This window comes from Oryza sativa, chromosome 6, assembly GCF_034140825.1.
Source record: "Oryza sativa Japonica Group chromosome 6, ASM3414082v1".
NCBI classification, from domain to species: domain Eukaryota; kingdom Viridiplantae; phylum Streptophyta; class Magnoliopsida; order Poales; family Poaceae; genus Oryza; species Oryza sativa.
In genome coordinates this window covers 23,479,295-23,490,645 of record NC_089040.1, presented here as the reverse complement: position 1 = coordinate 23,490,645, position 11,351 = coordinate 23,479,295, and positions in this window count along the sequence as shown.

Sequence of the window (11,351 nt, the reverse complement as noted above, 5' to 3'; positions counted from 1 at the left end):
GCCCAAGAGGAGGGAGAGAAGGAGAGGGAGAGAAAGAGAGGGAGGAGAGAGAGACTTCGGGCTGGGCTTGGCCCAAAGGAGGAAGAGGAGAATTATTTTTAGGTTTTTCTTTTTAATAAACTTTGTTAATTGTTTTTGTTGCTTAATAAATATTTCCGGCGCTCTGAAAATTCAAGTAAAATTTGAGGGCTCCTTTTAGACCAAGGAGAATTTAACAAAAATTCTCCGGGCCACATTTGAATTTTTCTTGTACGTATTTTAGTGTTTGCCAAATTCTTTTCGAATTTTTAATTAATTCTATTATTCCTTTTAGAAAATGAATTTTAATTCGGGATGAATTTATCAGGACGTGACATTTAACAGGTTCAAGCATATCAGCTTTACATCTCCTCGGAGGTTGCTGATGTGGCCTAACTCCTGGTTTAATAGGTAGCCGATGTTCGACGATCGATCGGCTGAGTCCGGGCATCTCATAGTATTCCCAAGCGAAGCAATCTCTAAACTCTTTTAAGAGCTCTATCAACTTGGTTCTGAACTCCGAAGACAAGCCTTTGCTAATGAATGTCGGCCTTGGTCGATCGCCCGGACCTATATCAATTTCTTTCAAATCATCGGCCGACATAAAACTTTGACCCTGCTTATCATCGAGATCATCTACTGTGTCCTTAGCACAGGTATCTGAACCCTCCACAACGCCCTCAAAGTAATAGCTTGGGTTCTCCATCTTCAATTGGCTGTATGTCAGAATCGGACACTTTTAGAAAATCTCCATCCCAGACTTTTCCAGATAAACAATCAAGGCCATCCATTTCCTAGAGAGCTAAATCGGCATTGGCAACATTGACTGACCGGTCGGCTGGCACAACCTCTATCTTGTCACATTGCCACTGAATCAAGCACTGATGCATAGTCGAAGGAATACAACAATTGGCATGAATCCAATCCCTCCCGAGCAATAAACTATATGAACCCTTCCCATCAATGACAAAAAACGTGGTAGGAATAGTCTTGTTGCCGACTGTCAACTCCATATTTAACGCACCTTTGGTTTCTGATGGGTTACCGCCAAAATCTTTGAGCACCATATTCGTCTTGATGAGATCTACGGCATTCCTACCCAGCTTCCTGAACGTAGCATAAGGCATCAAATTCACCGCTACCCCACCATCGACCATCATTTTAGACATCGGCTTCCCATTGACGTAACCATTTACATACAATGGCTTGAGATGCCGATTCTCCGTTCCCTCAGGCTTCTCGAACACCGCCTGCTCCGATGATATGACCAACTTAGCCGATTCATCCTCTACTTCATCGACATCGGCCTGGCTGATTCCAAACTCGGCTGGCAGCGTAAAAACCATATTGACTGGTGCTGTAACGACACTCTTTCCTTTTGCCAATCTCTTTGCCTCATCGGCTGTAGTATCATCGGCTGCAGGAACTTGGGTCTTAACGCGCCACACCTGCCTTGGTCTTGGTTTCCTCAGTCAATGGTTGATTTCCTCTTCAACCTCCTGGAAACGCTCCCTACTCCTCAATCTCTGGACCCTCCTTTTCTGGTTCTTCGTAAAAATACCAGAAGGACACCATTGATTCTTCCTGGTCAACTCGTCCTCTTGATTACGATCGTGACTCATTGGACCCAATCTTTGATGAACAGGGAGTCTTGTCTGTCTCAGCCGATCACCCCTATCATGTGGTCGGCTTAAGCTCTTAATGACGTCGCTACATCCAGGACAATTTTCGATAGATGGCAACCTCATCCCTTCATTCCAGCAGAATCTGAAGAATTCACAATCCCAATGAGGATCAAAACCGTTGTCATTCTCCTCGTAGCATCTCTCCTGCTGCTTGTTATACCTCCTTTGATATTTATCAATGATTCTGGCCGAATGTACTTGGAAGCTCTTCAAACGAGGTCCATCGGCTGCTTGACTTGCCGTATACACCATATTGACAGGAAAAGGATTCCCATCGACCTTCATCGGCTTCTTGGAGTCATCAAATTTAATCTTTCCCCCTTCGATGGCCACCTGGATTTGCTGCCTGAAGACCTTACAATCATTGGTAGAATGGGATCCAGAATTATGCCACTTGCAATACCTCTTCTTGCCTAATTCCTCAGCCGACGGGATCGTATGACCGGCAGGAAGCTGAATCTGCTTTTCTCGGATTAGCAAATCAAAGATCTTGTCAGCCTTAGTTATATCAAAATCATATTTTTGCTCCTTTCCAGGGTTTTTTACCCATTGACACGGTATAACCTTCTTGCTCCTCACCCACTCGGCTGCAGCGATCTCAGGATCATCATCTTCATCATCTGATTCATACATATACTGGCAGACCTGGTTAACCTTTTTAGAGCTTCTCCTGACGTCAGCCGACCTATGCTCATGCAAGGTTACCTTTTGTATTAAATGCGACAAGCTATCGAAATCTTCGGATGAAAATTTCTCCCTGATCGGAGGGATCATACCCTGGAAAGCCAAATCGGCTAACTGGGCATCGGTCAAACTTAAGCTGAAGCACTTATTCCTCATCTCTCTGAACCTCTGAATATACTCATGTACAGGCTCATCATACCGCTGCTTGATCGCTGTTAAGTCAGACAGCTTCATCTCGTGAACCCCGCTGTAGAAGTAGCTATGAAATTGTTTCTCTAAATCAGCCCAACTATTGACTGACCCATATGGCAAAGATGAGAACCATGTAAAAGCTGATCCAGACAAAGACAATCGGAACATCCTAACTCTCAAGGCGTCCACAGCTGACGCTTCTCCACACTGAGCCAGATATCGGCTGATATGCTCGTAGGTTGATACGCCCTCTTGTCCCGAAAACTTAGAGAAATCCGGGATTTTAAACCGATTAGGAAGAGGAACCCTCTCAAACCACTCTAGATAAGGCTGCCGATACAAGCTTCCGGTCTCTTTAGGCTTGAGCCCGAATTGTTCCCTCATTACATCGGCAATCACATCGGCCCACGGTCGTTGCTGAGCTGATCCTTGCGGTTGCTGCTGCATGGATTCGAACTGACCAAACTGGGGAGCGAACTGCTGCTGAGCCGATCCTCCTGGCTGATATTGGGCTTGTATGGATGAAGGCTGGTACCTATAGCTTAAGTTGCCCCCTTGGTAGTCGTGCAGATCCGGCTGAATATTGCGTACCAAGTGCTCAGGGACCATCTGAGGTATCACAGTGCCATCTGGTTGTACGTGATGAACCAAATGTTCTGGGGTGGCTTGATTCCCAAACTGCTGCGCAGGTTGCCCCCCAGGTGCTGCGAACCCAGCCGATGCATTAGCCGACCCCAGGTGTTGAATCGACTGCTGCCGTACCGGAGTCTGCTGAATCGGCTAAAGTCGTTGCCTCGGCGGTGTTTGTTGATTTGGTTGAAAATGCTGCTGCGGCAATGACGCTTGCTGAACCGGCTGCAGAACTTGTTGTTGAACTGGTTGTACCATCGGCTGAACTGGTGGCACAACTTGTTGCTGAACCGACTGCACTATCGGCTGGACTGGCGGTGCCTGCTGAATCGGCTGTACAGCTTGTTGCTGGATCGGTTGCACCACTGGCTGAACTAGCAGTGCCTGTTGTGCTGGTTGCACCACTTGTTGTTGGGTTGATTGTACCGCCGGTTGAATTGGTGGTGCTTGCTGGATCGGCTGCTGTTGCACCAAATTAACAACGGGTGGTGGCAGGAACATAGCAGCAACCTGATCCTGAGTTGGCTGATTTGTAATCTGTTCGGCAGGCTGTGGATACTCCCTCACCAGTAATCTTGGATTCATCGGCTGAGCCGCCACAGTAGCCGATGCAGCAGGTACAGATGTTGATGCTGACGCCGTTGGTTGGGCTGTTGGCGCGACAGATGGAGCCGCCTGCACAACTGGCTGAGCATCAGTGATTAAGGTCCAGTAACTTGGAAAAACTCCTCATGGCAAGTAAACCGGGCCTGTAGCCTGAAACTCAGCTATCGAGCCATCGGCTATTGCCTTCATCATGTTTGATAGCGTGTCGACTAACACCCCGGACTGGTTAATCAAAGCATGATGTACCGCGTAGTCAACCCGATCTTGAAAGTTGTGGAAAGACACTTGAAGATCTTGACTGAAATCTCCTCCTGGTAGTTCTTGGGGAATACGGCTTGGAGTTCCATGCACCTCTGGAAGGTTATCGCCTTGATTCCCTGCAAAACCACCGGTAGCTCCTTTGGCGCTCGGCTGAGCCGAGCCATCTGGATCTCGCTTAATTTCCCCATCTTTAGATGAACCGGTTCCAGGGATGTCGGCGACTAGCTTCAACTTGTACTTCTGAACGAGTGATCCCTTGCGGGTTTGCATGTATGAGCTCAGATACTGATCCCGTGCTTGTTGCATCATTGCTTCGAAGTCCTGCTTCTGCTCTGCTTGAACTTCTCGGGGTCAACCGGCAGGACATTGTCGTCAACGATGTCGGTCAGCCCTGGCTTTGGCGGTTTGCCTTTGCCGGAGCCTGGGCTTGGCGGTGCTGTTTTCTTGGCCATGAGGGGGATATGACGTCTGACTTCTAATCAGGTCCCACCGGGCGTGCCAAAAGCGTGTTGATAGAAAACACGAGGCCTGGGAGATCTGCTTAACTCCAGTGCAGGTCCAAAACTCGCCTTCGGATACGTGAGCGTGCCAGTTGATTTGATCCTACAATCAACAAGAAACAGAGACAAAAGAACCGTGGTTAAATCTATAAATGATAGCCGATCGGCCAGGTGCCGATGACATATCATTTACGTTTGAGCCGATGTCATATATAGATCGATCGGCAATGGAAAATAGATAATAAAGAACTAAATCTATTCGATCGGCTGTAGATATTAACAATACATAATTCTTATATCGACATATACTTAAGTTAAGTGATTGGGATAGATCGGCCATCATGCCGAGACAGTACAAATCACTTGGACTAAAAGATATGTTTATAACAGAACTATATACGTCTACAGCATAGCCGATCAAATAAATCTAGCATGCATCGGCTAATACTCCGATGCAATTCTATGTTAAGATATTATAACAAGCAGAATATGCCAAACAAAAGCTTAATGTATGTAAATGCAATAATATCTTGACATGAAAGGCAGATTTAACATATCAGTGCGACATATAAAGCGAATATAGTTAAATCAAATAAGATCGGCTGAAACCCCGATACTATCCTAATTAACAACCAGAAAGCAGGCTAGAGATTGCTATTCTAAGCATGACTTAATGGATCAAACTCAACTGATGCAGCATTAAGTATGAAAAGAAGAACAATATCTAGACAATCAAGCCACTGGAAGATTCATAGAATGGTAGATATCTTATATAATCCAAATCAACATCGAGATCTAACCTAATCGGCTGTCTTTTGCATGCAAATGTTAGCCGATAATAGATTAGATAGAGATATTGTTGAAGATTATGTAAGATATGTGATAACTCGGCGAATTATATAAATGAGATTAGAGTATCATGAAGATGTAAGCACTAATCCCTAAGAACATAATTCGTCATAACGAGCTTTACCTCTTGTTGAAGATCGAAACCGATGCAGCTCAACCCGGAAGCAAGAACTCGTCGAAATAAAACAAAAACGAAAGGTGGCGATGCGCCGGAATTGTATTGAATGTGTGTATTTCGTTACATAGGGTTCGGGGTCTACTTATACCCGAGGATTACAAGATATGCCCGTACCGGCCACGACCATTATCTCTAACAAACTCTAAAATATCACGAGTCTTTGCGGCAGACTCTTGCCCACACTTATCTATAAGGAATTTACATAAATAATCTAATTAATAGATACAATTGCCTTCTCAGGACTCTATCCAGACATGGCAATCATCTTGAAGCACATCAAACTGAGCCCGACGTCGCGCACAAGTCGTATTATCAGAATCGGCTATACCAGCCTACTTAGCCTAGCTCAACCTTAGCCGATCCTAGCCGTAGCTGATCCAGACTCTAGCCGATCCTTGCTCTGTTCCAGAACTCGATCTTCGTCTCCAACTCTTCTCCGATTAAGTCCCTTTTCCTGATACAAATACTTACCAAATTTGGTTGTTAACACACCAGTGCGACTTCGTGCTTGCTCTTTCGACTTCCTTGGTTCACTTCGCCTTTTCCACTTTGCTTTTGGCATAGACCCGATGGCCCATCGTAAGCCCACCAAGGCCGGATCGACCGGCGAAGACCCCGGTAACCTTGGCGTAGGGTGGTCGTGCTTTCTTGGCAAGTCCCTTGTCAAGGAGGCCGACTTGGCCGATTTCATCTCCTCTGGCATTCTAGCCGAGGGCCAGGCGGATTGTGGGGGTGAAGCCGTTGTCCCCTCGCCTGGCAACAGGTGAACGGTCGTTTTCGTCGCCTTCCTTGCCGCTGGACTTCACGTTCCTTGCGACGATTTCTTGGCATCGATGCTGGCGATGTACAAGGTTAGGCTTCCCCAGCTTAGCCCGTCCGCCTTCCCCAAATTGGTCGTCTTTGCATGGATGTGCCGAACATGCAGTTTCGAACCTACCGCCGAGCTGTTCGCCATCTTGTTCACGGCGTGCGCTACAACTAAAGATGTGAATACGCCGGTCGGGCCAAGAAAAACGGTTTTCAGCTGCGTCAACTTCATGCTTCGGCCGGAACGCTCGGATGCCTGGCCGGTACTTGCGTCTATGGCGAAATGGGAACGAAACTGGATGCAGAAATGGTTCTACATCAACAATCCCTACCCCGCCGAGGACATTAAGGCGAACTGGCTTCGTTTCCGGCGTCTTGCAGTTTCCATCGTCGCGAAGCCGAACGTGGAGATCGACGGTACCCTTGAGTCCCGGCTCATCCTCCTTCGCAAAGTTGTGCGGCAGTTAAGTACCCGCGATCTTTGTGAGGAATTCTGCCTTCTTCGAATTTCCTCCCTTGCTCGCGACTGGGGGGTTTCTATCAACGAAGGCGAATAAGTGCTTGGGCTTCCTCGCCTTGTTCTCCCCGCCGGGACCGAACGTGAGTTTCGTTTCCACTTCTCTCCCCCTTTTCTGAGTTGCCTTTTGGTCTGATTCGCCCTCTTTTTGGTGCTTTTAGTTCGCATGTTGGAGGACGCTGAAGCGGAGGCGTCGAAGATGGTTTGGGGCCTAACTACGGCTGAATTCGCCCACCTGCTTTCACGCCAGCTTGACGGCCGGGTGAACCGAGTTCATGCCGGCGAATTGCCCGATCGGTCTATCCCCTCCACGGGGGCGATGACGACGTTGGAACGTCGAAGAAGCGCAATTGAGCCGTTGCGAAGGGCGGCCAAGTGCGAACCCGCCGTGCTGCATAGGACGCGGCTGAAGTTGATGCCGACGAGGAGGAAGACGACGATAGGGAGGCCGAGTCCGAAGAGGACGACGGGTCGCATGGCTATACGCCCAGTCCAGCACAACCGAAGTCTGGGGCGGGTTCCCATGTTTCGTCCATTCATCCACAAAACGTTGTTGGCGCGAAGACCCTCCTGGCGATTTCTAGCTCTACGGCGAAGCCAGGGTCGATCGCCCGGAAGAAGAAGAAGAAGGGTGGGGTGGTGCAGGTCGCTCCCGGCTTTTCAGTTAGCGAGGGGTCTGATGGGACACCCACTTTGCCAGCCCAGCGGTACGCTCCCCGGGGGGGGGACGCTTTTCGCCACCTCCTGCCAGTGACGCTGAAGCGCCGACGGGAGGAAGTGCTTCGGCACCGGCGATTGGGGCGAACATCTCGAGGGGCGAACGGGTTGAGGCGGTCCCTTCGCCGACTCATCAGCGGGATGGGAAGGCCCCCCCGTTCGTGATGTCTGTGTCGGACGTGATGCTCACCGCCCCGCACTTTGTTCCCGCGGATTTCGCTACGCGGCCGGAGATCACCCCATTCGTGGATGGGGTGTGCCAAGTCATTGCACCATCCGACGGTCTTGGGCTTTTCACCGAACTAAATGAGTTCGGCGAGAGTTGCGCGGCCGCGGAGAGCTTGTTCGTGCGGGTGTGAACTTTATCTTTCGCCTGCAAAATTTCTCCTCTTTTCATTTCTGCCACATCATAACAGATTTGGTTTCTCTTATCTAGGGCCTTGCGGCGCACTTAAGTGCGAAAAAGTCCGCCTTGGAGAGGCTGGATGGGTACCGGCTTCGACCGCTGAAAATCGAGGAGGATCTTCGCCACAAGGAGGACGAAAGACACGTCGTGCGGACAACTTAAAAAAGTCGAATGCAGAGAATAAGTCTCTCACGGGCGAAAACAAGTCTCTCCATGCCGACCTGGAGGCGGCGAACAAGCGGGACGCTGAACGAGATCGTCAACTTGCTATGGCCGAAGAGAAGATCAAGTCCCTTGAGGCTCGTCTTGTCTCGGCCGAAGCTGCTACTGCAACTCAGGCGCCGGTGACGGAGTCCGCCAAACAAGCCGGCTACACCCTCAGGCTAGCTCTCAACAACCTCGGCGCGCACGGGGAAGGCGCTCCGAGTGACGACGGGACGGCATTCGACTTCTCCGAGTTGACGCAGGAAGCGGCCGGCTTGGTCGTCGAAGTGGCCAGTGCCTACGGAGACTGCTGTGCACATGTTTCGGCGGGCTTCGTTCTTAGCCTCCTGCACGCGCACGGCTGTGACCATATCGGGGATTTCCCTGACCTCGTGAAAGAGGATTGGCCCGACAACTCGCAGTGCTCCGGGGCGGCCTTGAGGGCCTTCCGAATGGGTTTATGAGAGGATGGTGGCCAGGATTGCGCGAAGACTCAGCTTTGCGAGAATCTTGAAAGGATCACGAAGGACGAGGAAGCCGCTGCTGCCAACACCGGAGAGGACCGCGGGTCGTCGGAGCCAGCCACCGAACACGAGGGTGAAGGCAACGGAGGCCAAGACCACCCTGAGGTGTGAGGCCCTTCGTCCTCGTGTGACTTTTTCTCTTTGCCCTTTTAGGCTTTTTGGTAGTCTTTCTATGTATATAGGCGCCTTGCATGTTCGACCTTGAGCCGTTTTCGTCTTGTAGCCACTATGACCTTAATTTTATTAATGAGAAAGTTAATGTTTCGCCAACTTTATGATTTTGCTGGAAAGTGGGATTGATTTCGTCCGCATTTTTCCTTTTGCACTTGTTCCTTTGTGCTTTACTAGGAGGTTCGTGGCCGAAAAATATGCGTTCGGCCCCCCGCTGATAATTGGCGAAACAAGAACGAGAAGTTCGTGGCGGTGAAAGGCTTGCCAAAGACCAAGTGTCCTTTTCAGCCCGTTTTACCGTGAAATGTTAATAAACAGCAACAGCTACAAGGTTGTAAAGGTTGCCGAATGGATGCGCACACACCCAGGTAGAACTTTAGAAGACTATGATCGTCATCGTGTGGCGCACCGCGAAGGTAGTGTGAATTTTTGGTGAAGCTTTAAGAGGTCGGTTCGCCAAGAAGCGATCGCCCGTCGCCGTTACAGCTTAGTTTGCGCTTGGCCCCCATCCCCTTTGAGGGTTGTGTACGACATTAGTAGTGACGACGAATGTAATTCGTCGGCTTGTAACATAGACGAAGGCGAAAGCGCAAATAATGATATAATTTTCTTGTGAGGCTTTTCTCACGTAAATACAACACATTTGTAATTTTGCTTACTTGATACTTTTGTGAATTGTTGAACGTATCTTCATGCTATCGTTCGCATAATCACTGTCGTGCTTTCGTTAGGTCGAAACATGTCGGCCCCTTTGCGTATTGATCGCGAAAAGATATGTTTCCTCTCAGCCCTGTTCTTCCATTTTAGGCTCGTGGCAGGCGTGCTACCAGGCATCATGGCCTGTGCGTAAGCCGAGTACAACGGTGTTTTGACTTGTATTTTCAAAATTCGAGCTGTCGCGGTTTCAACATTTGGTGAGCTATGCTTCGACCGATTCGTTTCGCCCCCCATGGCGTGTTCGCTGATCAGGCGTTTTCCTTGGGATTTTTCCACGAAAACATCATTCACAGAAAATAAAAAGCGAAAGGAACACAAAAAAATTATACTGGTTCGGGCCTCCAAGGTGGATAATAACCCTACATCCAGTTTTTTTTCTTTTTTTCATTTTCCTTCTTTTTTTTTTTTTTTGCTTTTTGTGCCGAACGGCTTACACAATATGTACATATTTACATTTGGGCAATTGGGTGCCACCCATTTTACACATAGAACCACCTAAGGGAAGCGGCGTTCCAGGAGTGCTCGAACTCTTCGCCCTCCAGTGTTGCCAGCCAAAAGGAACCCGTCCGAGACTTATGCTTGATCAAATATGGTCCTTCCCACTTAGACTCCAATTTCCCGACTGCCACAGGGTTCGCCTTCTTCCTTAGTACAAGATGGTCGGGCCGGAGCTCTGTTGGTCGAACCTTTCTGTTATAGGTTGCCGAAGTGCTTTTCGCGTACTTGCGCATGTGTTCTAGTGCTTCGACTCTCACCCCTTCCAGGAGTTCGAGCGACACTTCGCGCCCGTCTTCGCCCCCGGAGAACATCACCCTTGGTGAGTTAGCCCCTAGTTCTGCCGGTGTCATTGCCTCATCTCTATAAAGGAGCATGAAAGGGCTGAACTTTGTTGGCCTTGTGGGAGTTGTGCAAAGGGCCCGGAGGACAGATAACATTTCGCTTGGCTATTTACCCTTCGCCGCTCCCTCAAGTCTTTTCTTTAGTGCCTCGAGGATTTTTCCATTCGCTCGTTCGGCCGCCCCGTTCGACTGCGGATGTGTGACCGATGCTAACTTGATTTGCAAATTTAGTCCCTCGCACATTTCTTTTAACTTCTCAAAGTCGAACTGCTTGCCGTTGTCAGTGATGAACTCCTTCGGCACCCCGAATCGACAAATTATGTTTTTCCAAATGAACTTCTGAACCGCTGCAGCGGTTATTGTGCCAAGGGGTTCGGCCTCAATCCAGCGAGAGAAGTACTCGATAGCTACGATGGTGAACTTGTAGCCATTTCGCCCTACTGGGAATATGCCGATGATGTCTAAGCCCTCATCTTGCGAATGGCCAGATGCTCGATTGGCTGTAAGGCATACTGAGGTGTAGTTTGGCTTCGGCCATGCTTCTGACAGCTTTCGCACTTTTTGATTTGCTCAACACATACTTTGAATACGGTTGGCCAGTATATGCCCTGGCGAAACATTTTTGATGCAACGGTCCTTGCTGCCTGGTGTGCTCCGCACATCCCCTGTGTATTTCCCTGACTGCAAGATGTTGCGTTGTACTTCATCCATCTAAAGAACTAATGCATATTTCTTTTATCATCAAAATTAAAAAAGAATTAACTTAATCACCATGTGACAAACCAAGAAACTAAATATATATACATGCAACCAATAAGTATTAAGATGATTGTTTAAGTTTAGATT